The sequence below is a fragment of the Panthera uncia genome, chromosome A2, assembly GCF_023721935.1.
Source record: "Panthera uncia isolate 11264 chromosome A2, Puncia_PCG_1.0, whole genome shotgun sequence".
In the NCBI taxonomy this organism is placed as follows: Eukaryota; Metazoa; Chordata; class Mammalia; order Carnivora; family Felidae; genus Panthera; species Panthera uncia.
In genome coordinates this window covers 116,649,584-116,655,583 of record NC_064816.1, presented here as the reverse complement: position 1 = coordinate 116,655,583, position 6,000 = coordinate 116,649,584, and positions in this window count along the sequence as shown.

Below are 6,000 nucleotides of genomic sequence, written 5' to 3'. Positions count from 1 at the left end.
ATATATATATACACACACACATACACACATACATATATATATACACATACATATATATATATATATATATTTTTTTTTTTTTTCCTGAATATTATTTGAAAAACCCCTTAAGATCCCTAAGTGCCCATTTCTTTCTGGTGAGTTATTGGGAAGAAAAAAAATTAATTTGTCTTTGAACGGAAGACTGCTGAACTATTTTCCACTTTCACATATGAAGCCTTATGTTTTACTTGCTTGCTTGTAATTTTAAAATGTTGCAGCCAGAAGCATGCCCAACAAATCGGCACCCTCTATTTCTCCTTCCCTCTATTTTCTCCAAGTTAGATACTGACATTTGAGAAACCTTTTGCAATAGCCCAAGGCTTACTATTTTCATGTTATAATGAAACAGTGGGTCTGTAACTGCCTTTGAGTCCCTGCTTAAGGAAAAGAGGAAACTGGTTGTTGATTTGGGCTTGTAACAGTTACTGCTCTACTGAGATGTGTAAGGCTGAAGTGAGTAACAAAGTTAATAACTTATAAATATGTATACATTGAAACATTCTGCCCAGGACTTAAAAGTTTTATAAAGTTTGGTTCCTAGTGACTAATAATCTATAATGAGAAATAGGACAAATTATTTATGTGTCTGGCTCTTTGTAATAACGGGTCAAAACATTGTTGCTGAGGTAGAGAGTTGTATCTAGTCAATGTTTAAGTCTAGCAGATTACCCTTCCTGGTTCATTAATGAATAAAATCTATTACTAATGTATTATACTACAATAACACTGTATCATGAGAGAAATTAGTAAGCCAATCGACAATTTCCCATTTCTGCTCATCAAAAAATGACATGCATCCACAGCTGCTACTGTTGCATAGAAATCTGTCCTGCGTCAAAAAAATGGATGATTTTATAATTTTACCCGAAATTGGCTTTTGTCCTTTTCCTTTAAAAAAGCTCCCAAATCTCCATTTACTAAGAATAGTTCTTTATCATTTACAAAGTGATCTCAAGTGCATCATCGTCTTTGATTTTCATTGCTCTGAGCCCTGTGGGGGGAAAAAAAAAAAAAACAACTGGTGGATCTTAATGTAACTGTTTTATAGATGAGGACACTATCCTTCAAAGAGATTGATTGTTTTGTCCGAGGTCAACAGCTAACTTGTGCAAACAGATCACAGTCCCCAAGTTCAGTATGTTTGTTTTGCCCTCTACTAGTGAAAAGGCAAAACTTCCCTTTGAACTCACTGGACCTAATTCTCTCTTCACTTTGCTCTCAAAGCAGTCAGCTCTGTTTTTTTTTTTTTTTTTAAATCTTTGGCTCCTTATCCTTTGAAGATGGTGAACTGGCTGTTGTAGGTACTTTTGAATTCTTCCCCTGATCTAGGAAAGGCTCTGGTTTCATTGAATAGTCTTGGGGTTAGCACTGAATTGCCTCAAAAACCCTGTCCTGTGAGAAGATCCAGGCATGTTTCTTAGTCCTTTCATGCTTGTTTACCTCTAGGTTTTTTTATTTTGTTTTGTTTTGTTTTGTTTTAGAGAATCATGAACAATTATTGCATCATATACAGGCTACTTTTGCCACTTATCTGTTGACATTTTCCTCACCAGAACATAAAGTTCTTGAGAAGAACATATATAACACCTTTTTTCTGATGAAATCAGCTATATGTCAAAAACCCTTAAATTGTCACTGCTATTTTCCTCAATCCGGAGGAGTTATGAACCGCAATACAGAAAGCCTTATGCTGTGTTCGTCGGGAAGGAGAGAGCTTGTCACGTGGTAGCACCTTGTATAGACGTTATTGGCGATGCTATCTCCGGTAAAGCAGGCAAAGCAAAAAGAATTGTGATTATTTGGGCAGCATATTTCTTTATATGTGAGTTTACATAAATTCTCATCTAAATCTTTAGACACAAACATGAAATGAAAGCATATAAATGGGTTATGGTCGTTTTTAAGCATCTGCCTTTGGTTTAGCTACACCTCTACCCCTTTCCATTCGTGGGAATAATCAGACATGAACTGTGACCTCACTTGTAATATAATTTGACTCATTAATATTGCTAGATATGTCCTACTTAAGTTTATATGACCATGTTGTATTCTTTTCCAAATAAACTTTATTTGGGGAATGATTGGTTTTGTGAAACATTCTTCAAGTACCAGTTTCCTTAGCAGCTTTATTGATTTTCTTACCTGTTATTCTAGGTTTTATGTTGAAACTGGATAGGGAAGATGGATAGGCCATGGTAGGAGAGGGGTGTAGTGACGCATGGAACGTGATTATCTGCTCTGTTTATTTTATTTATCTGTTTTTTGACATTAATTTTTTTTTTTTTTTTTTTTAATTTTTAGAGAGAGTGTGTGAGTGCGGGAGAGGGGCAGAGGGAGAGGGAGAGAATCCCAGGCAGGCTCCATGTTCAGTGGGGAGCCTGACGTGGGGCTCCGTCCGTCACACGATCCTGGGATCATGACCTGAGTCCATATCAAGAGTCAGACGCTCGACTGACTGAGCCACCCAGGCGCCCTTGTCTGCTCTGTTTAGAGATATGTGTAAGAAAAACTGTGCTTTGGTTTCAATTGTTTTGAAATAAGCATTAAACATTGAGAATCGCGGGCAACAGCTGCTAGTGAATTTTGGTACCAGAGAAAATGTATGTGTTGGGTTTTATTCAGTGTGGTTTGGGTGGTAGTTCTCACTATTGTTTTCGTTTGGGATTTTATTTTGTCACAGGTAGACATTATGATGATTAATGCCTAGTGAGTGAGTGAGCACTGTAAAATGTAATTAAATGAAATGCTGGGTTGTCATAAAAATAACAAGAAACAATGATTTCTGATTCAGAAGGGGAATCAGCCATTTGAATCTTTGCTTGTGGAAATGAATTTGTACCCCTTCATGATATATAGGAAATTCTTTTTTTTTTTTTTTAATTTTATTTGTTTTTGAGATAGAGAGAGACAGAGCATGAACAGGGGAGGGTCAGAGAGAGAGGGAGACACAGAATCCGAAGCAGGCTACAGGCTCTGAGCTGTCAGCACAGAGCCCGACGCGGGGCTTGAACTCACGGACTGTGAGATCATGACCTGAGCCGAAGTCGGACGCTTAACCGACTGAGCCACCCAGGTGCCCCAATATATAGGAAATTCTTTACATCTACAGCGCTGTTAGATATGAGCATGCTGTCTGTCCCTACTGAATTGAGTGTATGGATGATTTCTCAGCGTTGTTTGGAAACTGCAAGAGGAGAAAAAGGGACTTGGTGGAATGTTACGGAAAAAAATACATCTCTCACCCTTTTATTAAAAAAGGGACTTATCATCATAATAACAACCCTGGGAAAAAAATAACAAGCAACTTATTTTCCAGAGTTGCAGAGCACTTGGTCATAAGGGTGTTTTGATTTATTTTATTTTTGTTGCTTACCCACTTCTGTTTGAAATGAAACCTAAAATGTCAAGCGTGGTTATACATTCCTATGCCCATTTGGAAACATGAAAATTATAGTACTTTTCTCTCTTAATATCTGTAGCATTCTATTTAGGAAGATTTGCATATTCTCTTCAGTACGATGAAATCCATACATTCTTACATAAGGGTTTGGAGTCTATTTGAAGGTAAATTCTTTTCTCTGTTTAAAACATTGCTTGGCCTTTGCTTTCAGCCTTGCCTCTGCTGCCTTCAGCTCCTTGCTCCAGGCTGACAGAAGACAAAGACCTTATAAACACTGGTTTCCTAGTGCCATCCTCAAATACAATGAGAGGCTTGCTTTGCTTCCTAAATGTTGCAGAAATGTAGCAGTGACTCAAAATTAGCATACACCAGAAATGCATGGTATATGTGTGAAATATGCAGATTCCTGACCCCTTTCCCCAGCAATGCTGATTCATTCTTGGGTTGGGCCCATGGTTCTGCATTTTAGCCCACTTGCTAGATGATAGTGATGCAGGTGGTCTAAGATTCTTAATTTGAGAGATGATTAACGTCACCAATTCCCTGCCCTTGAATATACGATCTTCTGTATTTTTCTTTGAATATTCTTTCTTGTTTTCTGTAAAGCATTGGTCATTGGGGAAACTAATTGTGCCTAAAACTGAATGTACAGTCAAAAGGGTAAGTTGTGTGGAGATACTATTTTCCCCAGGGTTAGGAATTTTTTAGGACTCTAAATTCTTACAGCAAAAAGTTAGATCATCAGTAAGTATGTTTTTGTCAACATCTTCCCTACCGGAAGAGAGAAAAGAGACCCAAACTTTCCCAAAATTATTGTTCTTTATTATTTTTTCAGAATTATCTATAGCCCACATGTTTAGAAGAATATGCAGTCAAGAGATTGCCTTTAAAAAATAAATATATATATGTATGTGTTGTATATAGTGTATAAACTATGTGCCACGTATAATATATACATATATTATGAATAGATTATACATACATATGAATATGTATATATATAGTTTCGTATCAAAGATAGTTATTGAAATGTTCTCTCTAGTACATGATTTCCCTTCTCTGAAAACTTGTCTATACCATGTAGTTAAATTTCCTTTTGGTTGATTTGGAATCTGTCTTTCTGTACTTTGCCTATATTTCTATGTTTCACTTATAATTTAGGTAAAATTTCCTAGTAGTTCTCCATGTAAAATCAACAATAATCTTTTTTTCATTCCTTCAGCTTTGGTTTACCCAAGGGATTAAGTGGCTCATTTTGATATACATAGGTTATTGTTAAGGAAAAGAAAAGCATACAAACAGTTGGGAGATTCTGGAGATCTGAAAACACCTAGCACACTAATCGAGGATTCTTTCGTTTACCATTTCTTTGTGTTCCTGTACTGCTAATAAAGCCTCTGGCATAAAATGGATGACTGTAGTGAGTATGAGTCAGCCAATAATTTACAAAGCCAATCTAAGTGCCTAGGACCTAGACTAACATTAATTTTATTTTATGATCTAAAAACAAATTACATGAGATGTTTGCTGAGGTTTTTTACTCTAAAAATCTAGAGTAAAGTGAATGCTGTCCCCTTGGTCTTTAGTAACAGCTAAATTATATCTCACTTGGGGATTTCTGGGAATTTACAAGTCATTTCTTTAATTTAAAATTCCACACTGCTGTAGGGATAGAGGTAATTTCTTTTCTGGTGAACAGTTGCAGTAAAAACATTTCACACGCAATGTGAATTGAGGTATTGGGGGACAGTTCTCGTTATTATAAAGAATGAAGTAAAGGTAGGGAGACCCTTTGGACTTTAATTCCAGTTTCTCAGAATGTTTTCTCATTCGTTGGCCTTGCTCTGCTGGAATGTATTTTATGTTAATATAACTGATAATAATTTTACCTCCGGGCAGGAGACTAGGATATTATAACATTCAACCACATACAGGTGTTTTTTTTTTTTTTCTTTTCCCATTATAATCATATCTTGTATTGTTGTGTAGCTATTTTGTGCAGAAAACATTTTGAAACAGTCTAAGTTTGTTTATTTTATATATTTTTTAAAGTTTATTTATTTATTTTGAGAGAGAGAGAACAGGGGAGGGGAAGAGAGAGAGAATCCTAAGCAGACTCTGTACTGTCAGCACAGAGTCCAATGCGGGGCTCAAACTCACAAACCGTGAGATCAAGACCTGAGCTGAAATCTACAGTCAGTTGCTTTACCAACTGAGCTACCCAGGCACTCCTAGATTTTTTTTTTTTAAGTAGCTCTTAAGTTAGAAGCTAAATTAAATTAAATTGAATGGGTAAGGTACTTGTGTAGAATAACCAAGAAGAGGACTGATATTAATACAGGAGATTTGCCTTAAAGTAAGAAACATTTTTAAGAAAATTAAGCAGCCTACTAAAGTTAATTGATTCTTGCTTACATTAAGACTGAACAGTAGGGGCGCCTGGGTGGCGCAGTCGGTTAAGCGTCCGACTTCAGCCAGGTCGCGATCTCGCGGTCCGTGAGTTCGAGCCCCGCGTCAGGCTCTGGGCTGATGGCTCGGAGCCTGGAGCCTGTTTCTGA